The sequence below is a fragment of the Odontesthes bonariensis genome, chromosome 5 (genome assembly GCF_027942865.1).
Source record: "Odontesthes bonariensis isolate fOdoBon6 chromosome 5, fOdoBon6.hap1, whole genome shotgun sequence".
NCBI classification, from domain to species: Eukaryota; Metazoa; Chordata; class Actinopteri; order Atheriniformes; family Atherinopsidae; genus Odontesthes; species Odontesthes bonariensis.
Window position 1 is genome coordinate 34,494,963 of NC_134510.1, and position 12,984 is coordinate 34,507,946.

General features: G+C 39.7%; 1 protein-coding gene across 1 annotated transcript in view; it reads left to right on the forward strand.

Annotated features, from left to right (window-relative positions):
* The window catches only part of thsd7ab (thrombospondin, type I, domain containing 7Ab), a 186,776-nt gene that overhangs the window by 50,294 nt on the left and 123,498 nt on the right, over positions 1-12,984 (forward strand). The gene's annotated exons all lie outside the window — the stretch shown is intronic.

Consider the following 12,984-nt stretch of genomic DNA (forward strand, 5'->3'; position numbering starts at 1 on the left):
GGATTCATTTTTGGATTTTGCGTACAAATGCGATTAATCGTGATTAATCAGGGAAATCATGTGATTAATTAGATTAAAAATTTTAATCGTTGCCCAGCCCTAAATATAATACTTTAGGGCCCCAACAAAAGAGTGTACATACCAAAAAGGTAAATTTACTCGAATGACAGTCAAGTGACAGTGTTAAAGCTGCAGAATGCAAGATTTGTTGTTGTCATACGTAAAGTCCTACTTTTTGGCATTTTAAGAGTTTACATGATCTATCAGAACGCTTGAAGTTGAAAACGGTGACCTCCGTAGTCGCAAAATGCAAGAAATGCTTAATTTTTAACCGAAAAATAAAAAGTTATTCAACTTCCTGTCCCGCCCCTTCAAAACATATGAGAACTCGTGCACGTCTACGTGCACACCAGATGCGCCCACACGACTCCTCATTCATCAACTCACCATTTGCGATCATGGAAGACACAGTAAGTAGACTAGCCCGTAATGAAGTTCAATAGTCTAGATAAATAAGCGTGGGGACGAGCCTACCTTGTATCGCGCGTGCACAATCGGTGATTGACAGGCAACAGAGCCCAGCTCGTAAACCTGATTGGTTACCTTTTACCGGTCCGGTCTGCAATTTTGTAAACAAACCTGCTGGCTTTGGAGGGACCTAGCGGGACATATAGGGGACCTAGAGAACTCTTTTTTTTTTTGTATTGGGGTATTTAATGTACTACTTTCAGAATCCCCGGACAGTTCCAGGCATTATGCTCGAAAAAGAGTTGCAGACTGCAGCTTTAACATGCCTGTAAAGAGCATTCAGACTGTCTTCAGGTTGTCATCCAGTACCTGAACAATAAAGAGAAATATGTCACAACCTGTCTGAAAACAGTTTTCTCTGTAAAACGAACATTGTCTGCTCAAGAGAACACATTATGTTTTCATTAGATGGTAAAACTGACAGCTGCCACAGTGTGTTGGTGATATGTGTGGAAATACTGCAGAGACAACAGCTGGCTCTGGGTTTGAAAATGTAGAAAGATTCATTTCATGAATGCCTCATTCAGAGAAGCCAAAGTTGGCTCATTGAACTGGAAACATTGTTTTGACTCAGTCGGCGCCTTCACCAACTCCTGGTGTACAGTTCTGGATGTGCCTGACCAGAATTTGAAAGGGGCTGACAAAAAATGAGTATGCATGAAAATAAAGCCTTCCCTCTGGTGCGTAGGGAGGCTGTGATGATGTGTTCTTCATATCAGTGTACAGTACAACCAATGTACTGTTCCAATATAATATTCTTTTGAGTTATTTTTCTTTAGGTTGTTTTTTAGAAAAGTCTTAAGTTATGGACTTAGTTTGATGGTTAACTTGAGTGTAAGGTCTGGCAGTTATGAGTTTGGGTCCGTGAGGAATAGAACCTTTATTGAGAAATTACAGAGATTATTATAGCTTGATATTTTTCCTGACAGACTATTGCTTCAGAGCTGTTGGATTGTGTTTGTGTTGCTCACTGGCAGTTAAAATTGTGACGTAAGATCGGCTCATTTGAAGTCAGACCCTTTTTTTTTTGTTATTGTTGTCCTGGGAACGAACAGTGGTTCAGTGTTTTAAGCTGCAGGTGCTTCACTGTGCTCCAGCTTCTCGCTCTGACCCTTTGGCTCAAAGAAATTAGAGTATTTCTTTGATGTTGCTAGCTCCCAAAATTGTCAAGAAGAAGCATGTGGGTGTTATTAGGAGTGAAGCATGTTTTCCCTCGTTTATCTTGTCACTCATCCATCCTCTGGGGCTGTTTATGAGCTAACAAACAAACTTATCTGTAAACAACAGCAAAACAACCTTGTTTTCCAGTTCTGCTCCTCACTCTGGCTCACTTCTCGTCATGTCTCTTTGCTTAATAAATTCCAGATGCTCAGAAACGCGATTATGCAGCCTAACTTCACGTGACGGGAAAAAAGTTTCTAACACTGCTGAAGGTCCTCACTTGATTTGACTCCTGTGAGGGTAGTTAAAGCTTAAAATAACATTTCAGGGCTGTGTCCTCCATATCTTACTCTTCATTAAATATTTATCAGGAAAGTATGTTTTTGCAATCAGCTATATTACAGCTATATTCTGTCTCTGCATTTACAGTCATTTGAAAAAGAAGATACACCCTCTTTTAACACTGAGGTTTTACATATCAGGACATAGTAAAAGAAAATCAACTGGTCCTTACCCGGTATTAGGATTTGGCACATACAACGTCAGATTAAAGGTAATGCATGACATATTACAATGTGTTATTGTTTATCAAACTAAAACTAAGCCAATATGCAAAAGCAGTTTCTATAAAACTAAGTTCACCCTTACTGCTGCAGAAATTAGCAGCCAGGGGCCATAAATCAAACGCACTTGATTAATTGATCATCATCAAGCACGATGACCTCTGTAAAAGTAGTAGTTTTGTCGGTTTTCTGGTCTGGCGCATTCAGGTGTGTGTTAAAACAATGCCAAACTATTTGGAGTCCATCATTCTGCAGAGAGAAAGATTATTCACGAGTGGAAAACATTGAAGACGGCTGTCAATCTTCCCAGGATTGGACGTCCCAGCAAGTTCACCCCAAGGTCAGACCGTGCAATGCTCAGAGAAGCTGCAGAAAAACCCAAAAGCTTCATCTCAGACTCTACAGGCCTCAGTTAGCATGTTAAAGGTTAAAGTTCATGACAGCACAGTTAGAAACAGGCTGAACAAGTATGACATGTGTGGAAGGGCTGCAGGAGAAAGCCTCTTCTCTCTAAAAAGAACATGGCAGCACAGCTTAGGTTTGCAAAGCTGCATCTGAACAAACCACAAGACTTCTGGAACAATGTCCTTTGGACAGACCAGACCAAAGTGGAGATGTTTGCTCATAATGCACAGCAGCCCGTTTGGAGGAAACCAAACACAGCATATCAGCACAAACACCTCACACCAGCTGTCAAGCACGGTGGTGGAGGGCTGATGATCTGGGCTGGTTCTGCAGCCACAGGACCTGGGCACCTTGCAGTCATTGAGTCCACCATGAACTCCTCTGGATACCAAAGTGTTCTATAGTCAGATGTGAGGTAAAGCTGGGCTGAAACTGGCTCATCAACAGGACAAAGATCCCAAACACAGCAGCAGATCTACAGCAGAATGCGTGAAAAATGGTCCAGTCAGAGTCCAGACCTCAGCCTGACTGAAATGCTGTGGTGGGACCTTCAGAGAGCTATGCAGATACCAATGCTGCAAACCTCAATGAACTGAGGCAATGCTGGAAAGAAGAGTGGCCAAAATTCCTCCTCAGTCATTTCAAAGACTGATTATCACAAGGAAAACATTTACTTGAAGTCATTGCTGCTAAAGCTGGCTCTACAAGCGCTGAATCACAAACTGTATTTTGACTTTGACTTTGTAAAAAAATGAAAGGGTATACTTCCTTTCTCAAATGGCTGTATAGGTGTGTGTGAATTTTCTAAGACTGACCAGAAATAAATTATGCATCTTTAGTAAAATATTAACCTCTGCAATAGTTTTTGAGATTACAGTCTCTTAAACAGTGTCATATGAGCACCCTCTGACAAGATAAATATGGTAAATTAGTGATATGAATGCGAAGAGACATGCAGATAAAATTAAACTACCCCCATTTTCATGACATTCAACATTTAAGTCAAAAGGTCCATTTGAGTTAATGAGCTTATTAAGTCATTTTACGGAAGCACCCACTTGCTGTTATTAAGTTATAAAACAGATTCTGCACGCAGAGAGGAGCACAGATGAAAATGGAGGGGACTATTTAACATTGTGTGACTTGTTGAAATGTCTGCTTGCACGTGATGAATAAGGAGTCATCAAAGAAGCTCCTTCCAGCCATGCAAGCATAATCATGGTATTACAGTTAATGAAATTTAGATGTAGTGTGAGCAGAGAGCTTTAGTCAATGTGGCTTAGTGCAGAGCTGCCCAGGGCACCTATCACACTGAAAGCAGCCTGGGTTAACAATTTTCCATGAATGCTAAGCTCCTCAAAGTATTCCTTCAGATGTTAAGTGTTGGCCTCTGGTTGTCTTTCTTTCTCTTTTGAATTGAACTCTTTTCCGCACTAACCTCTGATGTGCTCTGATGTTGGCAGTTAAACCCGAAAAGGCCTGATGTCCATCAGGCCTGAATAATGACTTTTTAGCTGTTTTCCACGTGGAAAAGCATCTGAATGGCAACATTTGTCTATTTCTTTTATCTGGCTGGGGTCTTTAAACACTGCAGTCACCTCATTCACACCAGACTTGTTTTGTAGCTCTTGGCAAACTGACGCACTGTGAAACTTAATGTGACTCAATGCTGCAAGTTCTATGTGGTAATACTCACTTCTCCCAAAGGCTATGCAACATACAATTATTGCATTGCAATGTTAATTCCGTCTAAAAGCCTCGGAGCTGCATCGAGAGTTGAATTTTAGGAATGTGTTTTTGAAATATTGTTGTCGAGCTTTAAACCAAGATTTGAAATGTTTACGCTGTCCTGAGGAAGCTCATAGATCAACTTTCAGACACATGCTGTGAAGCAGTAAAAAATTACTGAGTGGAGCTTTTGGGGACTTGTTTGTGCTTAAGCTACTTTCAAGATGCTAAATTAAGCTTTGTTTGTGAAGAGAGGAATCTAAAAATAAGACATGAACGACCATAAATTCAAAGATCTTTGTAAGGAAGGCTCAGTCTCAGAAACCTTAAAGCTGCAGTCTGCAACTCTTTTTCAAGCATAATGCCTGGAACTGTCCGGGGATTCTGAAAGTAGTACATTAAATACCCCAATATGAAAAAAATGAGTTCTCTAGGTCCCCTATATGTCCCGCTAGGTCCCTCCAAAGCCAGCAGGTTTGTTTACAAAATTGCAGACCGGACCGGTAAAAGGTAACCAATCAGGTTTACGAGCTGGGCTCTGCTGCCTGTCAATCACCGATTGTGCATGCGCGATACAAGGTAGGCTCGTCCCCACGCTATTTATCTAGACTATTGAACTTCATTACGGGCTAGTCTACTTACTGTGTCTTCCATGATCGCAAATGACAGGTGAGTTGATGAATGAGGAGTCGTGTAAGCGCATCTGGCGTGCACTAGACGTGCACGAGTTCTCATGTGTTTTGATGGGGCGGGACAGGAAGTTGAATAACTTTTTATTTTTCGGTTAAAAAATAAGCATTTCTTGCATTTTGCGACTACGGAGGTCACCGTTTTCAACTTCAAGCGTTCTGATAGATCATGTAAACTCTTAAAATGCCAAAAAGTAGGACTTTACGTATGACAACAACAAATCCTGCAGACTGCAGCTTTAAGTTTACACACTAAACTCACTTCCACCCTTCAGACTGCCTCTATGTTGACACACTCTGACAACAGTGTGGGAGTTTTGACAGAGTTCACCCGAGTTTCCCTCACGTGGAAGTATTTTCTCTAAGTTGTCATAACAATACACTGACCATGCGGCGTTTTACAAAAAGTTTCTGATCTCTGCAAAAAAAACTCGTTTTTCTTTCAGAATTCTTTACCTCGGTTTGAATACCTACTCGAATGAGTGATCTGAAGTCGAGACATGTCCACAGACTATAAGATTGTGTCAAAGTGGCAGCCAGACAGCAGAAGTGATCCTCAGATGAACCCCGATCCCGCTGAGAGGAAGGTCCTATCTTCGAGGGCCTTAGCGAGTTTGCTGTGGATTTCAGAAATAATAAACAAACAGGAGCAGAGGGAGAGGAACACAGTGACCCATTCATTAGTGAGTCTGACCCTGCAGGGACAAAGACGCTGTTCATTAAATAGACACTTGAGGCCCAGTCAGAGATCAGACTTTCACCCTGACACTGAGGATATTACACTGCACATACATCACAGTGTTCACAGAAAAGATCCCCAAGAGGAAGCATTTGGTCTCCCAAGTGACCTGTTGAGGGCTCCATGGGGCTCTGAGTAAAACAAATCAGAATTAATGATATTATGGCTGACATAACGAAGACTAAAGTACTTCCAAGACGTTTCATCTCTTCCAGCAGACTTTTATGTTTTTTAATCATCAGATACAAGAGATGCATTCCACCCTTTTTTCACAAGTTCAGACAATTTCTTGGGGTGTTACCAAAATGTGTGTTACAAGCTTTGGTCAAAACACCACAGATGTAAAGCAAAATAACACTATTTCCAGCCATGTTTTTACACGTCTCATAGAACGCAGTTTCAGGGGGTGTAATGAGCAACTCAACGCAACTCCTACCCTCTCTTTCGTGTGTCCATTGAGCCTGGTTCATACAGATAAGTACTACTATTTAAGAGCAACTTTTGACAGAAGTTGCTCTAGGAACCCTTGAAACATATAATAACATAAGGAAGGGCACACAGCACCAAGCCTGACGGATCACCCAAGCACACGTGTGCAAAGCACTTTATCACTCCCACATTTACAGCATTTGATGGTGATAAAACACTTTTTCTGTTTTCTCTCTAAATTCTACACCGAGTTACAAAATTATTATCCAAATGCTGCTTTTGTTCATTTTTCCTAAACAGTCAGTGTGATTGACAGTAAATCAGATTTTTTTTAGTCATCAACAATTATGTTATGTTTTATGATAATCTGGACAACTACTTATGATGACAGCAGTAATTTAGTGCAAATTACTTCAAATACAGTGTTCAAAGTTATTAAGCATGACAGTTTGAAAAAATATAAATTTGTTGTGTTTGTTGCCTTACGTAGGAGATCAATGCTGTTTCAATCAAAAAACATCTTTACCGATCTTCTTTGATATCACCTTTAACTACGCTCTCATCCATTGAGCTTGTAGTCCATGTATAGTTTCTGCCTGTATGTCATTTGAGGATGCCAGAAATGCCCCCAAAGAGCTGCTGTTTGAAGGTAAACTGCCGGCCAGATCTTCTCTGCAGGTCTTCCTTTTAAGGATGCTCCACAGGTTCTCAGTAGGGTTGAGGTCAGGGGAGGATGGTGATGTCCCTTTATACCTATAGCAGCCAAAGATTCAACGGTATTTTAAGCAGCGTGGGATGGTGCGTTATCCTGCATGAAATAATTTCACTGCGGAAGGCAGAGTTTTTATGCCACGGCAAGAAATGGTCAGTTAGAGTCAGTTAGTCATTTTGACACCTTCACGCACCCTAAAGGGGCCTATCATCTCACTCCCTGTTATTTTCAGCCCAGAACATCACTCCCCCACCTCCTTGCTGATGTTATAGCCTTGTTGGGACGTGGTGGCCATCCACCAATCATCCCTAACTCCATCCATCTGAACCATCCAGTGTAGGACAGCATTCATCAGTGTGTAAAACTGTTTGAAAATGAGTTTTCATGTATTTCTGAGCCCACTGCAAACGTTTTTCCTTGTGTGCATCGGTTAGGGGCTGAAATACAGCTTCATGCACACCTGCAGGCCTCTGGAGGATCCTGCATCAGGGGTTCTTGGGACTCCAGAGGCGCCAGCAGCTTCGAACAGAAACTCTCCTTAATATATATTGAATGAACCTGTTTGCTCTCTGGATCACACACACATTTTTTAACAGTATGATGACCTTGTTTTCATGTTTTCATTCCTTGCATAATAGTGCGAAGCATTGCTGTGCATTTGACACCTGAAAATATTTTATCTTCATTCTTCACTTTTAAATTAATTAATTAATTATCATTTTTATGGGGTTTTTAAAAAAATTATTTTATTGCCTTTTTGTGATTTTATGTAGCTGTAAAGCACTTTGAATTACCTTGTGTACGAATTGTGCTCTACAAATAAAATAGCCTTGCCTTGCCTTGCCATTGCACTATCACACGCTTTTCATATGCAGAAATATCCTTCTTTTTTCCCCACACAGCATGAAAACTGTGACTTGCTTAATAATGTGTAACAACCTCCTTTTAATTAGGCTCACCTGGGAAACTAATTATCAAACCTGTCTGAGATTTATATCATCGATCTAAACAGACAGGAAAAGAAACATAAGCAGAAACGTCCACAGAAAAATGACCACCCAGATGTTTATCGAGCTGAAATCATTTGGAACTGTGTTACTTTTCATTACAAGGCATCAGATACTGCTGTTTTGTGAAAGCCTGTGACATCTCTGGTGCTGCTGCTCACTGGGGCCTGCCAGTGAATGGCACGTAGTAACAAGTGACAAAGACAGCATTATGGTCAATGACTACAGAATCCATGTCTTACACACTGCCCGTTTATTTTATTCTGTTATTCCCACATTTCAAGAACCTATGACTCTACTTATTCACATAAAGTTGAGGTCTTGGCCACTTTATAAAAGTCAAGATTATCCAGTTCACAGCCACAAATATTATAAATGTACAATTATTAATCTTTGACAGATTCAGCAATTGCTTAATCTTGACTTCCGTTGTTTTCTTAACTTACTTTTTAAGAGACAAAGTCTGAAAATTAGCTTAGAAATCCAATAACAGGAACTCCATTAACATCGTGGTGCAAGTTCATGCTTTACAAGAACTTGTTCAAAGTTCAGTTCACATAGACTAAAATTGAACTAGTTTATGCATAACTAAGTTCATAGCACCAGAATGAACTAGTTCACTTCCATGCGTCCATGTTATTACCTCCTCTGAGTTCCCCTCCTTAAATGAACCATAGTTTTATGAAGTGCCATAAAGTACTGAAACATGGGTCCCAGGACACTTGGAGCAGATATATTGCACATCTCTCTTTTTTTACCTGTTTTATTACTAACCATCAAGGTACTCGAAGTGAAACTGATTAAAATAGCATGTTTTAGTGCATAGCCTACATTAACATAAGGTCACTTTAACAGTGAGTGAAAAAAATGCAACTTAAAAACATTCAACAGCAACAACAGATCATACAGCCAAAAGAAAGTAAGAAATGAGAGTAGCAGCTGTCTTAGAGCCCCTCAAGTAAAACATACTTATTGGCAGTGGGGGACACCGGTGAGAACCGTGTCTAAAACATGCAGCTGTCTGCGTCAAGACCAAAACAAAAGATCGACTTATATTACAGGTGCTCATGTCTGGCTTTCTGCTGTGCAAAGTCAACTGTTACATCCTTCAGATTCAGCTGGCAGGATTCAGTCTTTTTTAAGCCTTTAAAGCTTAATTTGTGGTAAATTTGTGGCTATTTTTGGTAAATTGGCATGGATTTTCTTCTTATTTGTTCTGTTTGTTTATTCTCCTGCATCTCCATTTTTTTTAGATTAAGTTATATTGATCTCTGTGCATCTGGGTCTGCATCACTGAACTCAGGTGACATAATACTTCTGCTATAAATTCAGGCAATTAGCATGGTGGTCTATGAGGACTGACTTGCTTTTGAATCTGGCTTCAATCTGGCTTTGTTCCTTCCCATGTTACATTTTTAAAGTGGAGTATTTGAATATTTGGATAAGAGGCAGGTTTAAGACGGCTCGCCAGGCGATTAGAGGAGTGGTTAAGTTGAACAGCAGTTAACAGGTTAACTTAATTTACCAGCTCCCTACCACTCCCTACTTTTTTCCTTCTTTTTTTACAAACTTTATTCAGTTTTTTGTGGTTGTTACTATGTTTTATTTTGCCATACAGGAGTGCCACGTGCTTTGACATCTGACATGAAAGTGAAGTCTCTAGTTTGGATGTTATGAATAATAATGAACAAACAAAGCTATAATAATGAACGAACATAGAGAGGATTTTTTTTTTTTATTATAGATCTGAATTTACATTTAGATTCCACAGGGAAAAGCTCTACTATATGCAACCAATCAGATGCTGAAATTCACCAAGATGGGCTTCTGTTTGAGGGGCTGCAGCAGAACTGTGGTTCTAAATTGACCCAGGAATGAATTTGAGTGTGCATGGTTGTTTGTCTTGTTTGTCTCTGTGTTGGCCCTGTGATGGACTGGTGACCCATCCAGGCTGTACCCCGCCTTATGCCCAATGGCAGCTGGGATAGGCTCCAGCCTCCCCGCGACCCCGAACTGGATTAAGCTGGTACAGGAAACTGATCTGTTTGTGTTTGTTTATTCGGACATAGCTGTTTCTTGCAGGGCACTCAATAGCCCCATAAATGGAATCACTTAAATCATTTGTCTAATAGTGGATGTAAATGGATCTGATTACCATACAAATAAAGTCATGTCACGACTACTGATTTGAGAATGCACATTTTCATACTTCTGATTTTTATGTTGGGAGGTGACTCATCGTCTGAGCGCAGTCTTTGATCATTCGTTGAATGTTTTCTGCCAAACATGTGACAAATGGAGGTGAAACACAGTTTGTTTTCAAAATGTCGAATGATGCTGTCAGACCGCATGCAATATTGAAAAGTTTGCTTTAGGCTTCCAGAGCTTTGCGTTAGTTTGAATTTGTAGAGAAAGGGCCGTGTTTCAGTGTTAGGGGTAAACATTGCTGCATAACATGCAAAGACCTGTGAAGATCTAGATATCTCTGACATGCATCGGGACATTCTGCTGTGTTCGAAACAGAATTAACGCTACCATTGTTCTTGATTAGAATTAATAGTAGTAATTGTATTGAGCTGTGCCAGGAAGATAACCTGCCTTGGACTAATTAGATTACGATGGGAAGTGTTTTTTAGTAACACGAAGCCTGTTTTTCCTGATTCTGCCGCATAGTAGGTTTTGGATAATTGTCTCAGCTGCATTTCCTTTCTCTGCCTGACTCAAAACAAGCCCTCAAAATAACATTACTGTCTTCATTAGGCTGTATTTTAAAGTCTTAACCTTGTTTTATAGATCCAGACCAAAACATGAGAGGATTCGTGTGGGGGACATAAACTATGTTGAATATCTGGGATAGCTACAGATGCCAAGTAGGAAAATAAATCACCTGACGATCTCACTTTAATCCATAGTGTATTGAAATGCTGAATCATTCACTAAGAATATGTTGTGGTGTTCCAGTAAATGCTGCATCATGTTGTGTGAAGATGGATCCTTGTAGATGCATCAGCAGCAGCGATTAGAGACACAAGCAGACTCATCAGAAGTACCCTGAGAAGCACATGATTATGGGGGCTCATGTTTCATTTTCCCTGACTCCCTCTTGTTAAAACAGATTTCCACCCAGCTTTGCCTGGAATGGTCTTCCACAACCATTTGTCTTGAAAACTGAAAATGAACTAAAAGGTTAAAGACTTATTTACATTTGTACAGTTGTGATGAAACGTGCCAGATGGGATTTTAGGTCAAACCAGACTACCTGGACCCCCACTGTTCATATCCTAAGATGGGCCGAGTAAGTCTTAGGCTGCTTATCGATATAATTACAGTTAGCTAAGAAGTTAAAGTAAATTGAAATGTGAAGCTTTCAAGTTAATTAGATTTCCCCTCCTTGTAGTATCACAGTCGGGGTTCTACCACACTGTGCTAATGCTTTGAGTACCGGCTGTGTTGAGCTTACTGGGGTACGATTGTTTTCCTGGTATCAGCGATGTTTCCTTTGTGGAGAAACACGATATTAGACCCCATGTTCTCTTTCTTTTTTCTTTTTGGATTAAAATGTTAAACATGATAGACTTGAGAGCATGTTTCTAAAATCTTAGATTTTTGTTTCATGGTATTTGTTGTTAGTCCCCCCTGAAATCAATACCAACATTTACTTGAGTACATATCACATGTTTTGTGCTGTACATCTCCAAAACAGCTGTATCTGTTCCACCAATGTTAAAAACAGTTATTTTGTGCATATTTCTATTGGTCTTTTAGAGTTTGGCAAATCCTGTAGAGCGATGGGAAAAAAAAAAAAAAAAAAGGAACATTGATGACTCATCCTGCTCTCTGGGATGACTTGCTCTCTAGACTTTCTTTGTCCCTGCTCCATCACTAGAAATTGAAACTAAATGACGGGCAGAACTAATGTGAAATGAGGACATTAAAGTCCCCGTAAAACCAAAATTAAGCTCAATATTTGTGCATATTTCCTACTGAACTCTTCACCTGTGGTTGTGTGGGCAGTTTTAAATGTAACTTTTTGTCATTTGTTGGACATTTTTATTGTTATCATTAATGACTCCCCCTGCGCTGTTAGTGTTTACAGCTTTTATGTCATTTATGTTATGCAGATTGGTGCAGTGCCTACTGAGGCCACTTCACCTGACCAATCAGAGCATATGCATAAAAAAAATAACGAGGGCATATGTTAGACTGACTAAATGGAAATATTATTTTCTCAATATAAACATATTGACTTCAGGACTCTTAAACTAAATATATTTAGGTCAACAACCCCTCAATTCAGTCCATTTATGTTGAGCAAACAGCCTAAAATGTACCTTCGTTATTCTATAGCTGTTTTGTGGCTACTTCAAGCTTCAGCTTTGTAAACAATGAATAGACTTTTATACCAAGAGTTTGATCATTTTGTTGCATCAAAAGTAAAAAAAAAAAGAACATCTAAGAATGATCAGAATTAGAAGACATTCTGTCTTTTTTTTAAGGATTGGAGCGGTCTTGTTATTTATATCTGTTCATTCCACTCAAATGAGCAAGCTGTTATACACCAAAAAAGAACATGTTATTTTTGTTTCCTTCTTTATTGAGAACACAGTCAAATCACATTGCCAAAAAAGGCGAAAGGAAAGAAACGATGTCCTTAGAACGATTACTTCTTCTCCACTAACAGTACTGTAACTGTTGAAAGAGAGCCGCAGAATTTAATGAATTTGAACATCTTTGAAATAAATGCATCACCTGTGTCGTTGGAGCCTTCAGCCAAAAGTCTAACAAGATTTCTAATCAGCATGCATTGCTTTTAAGCCACCGTGCATCTAAAGAGAGTGCTGTGCTGCACTTGTCAAGTCAAACACACTTATTTTTTTATTTAATGTCATGGAGAGGGACATGGAAGTTCTGTAAAGCTTTCCATTGGATTCCAAACTAACGTAAGCCCCTGAGTGCAGAATGAGTCACCGGCAGCTTTTAATCATTTTCCAGGAAATGACAGACTATAAGACACCAATAAGAA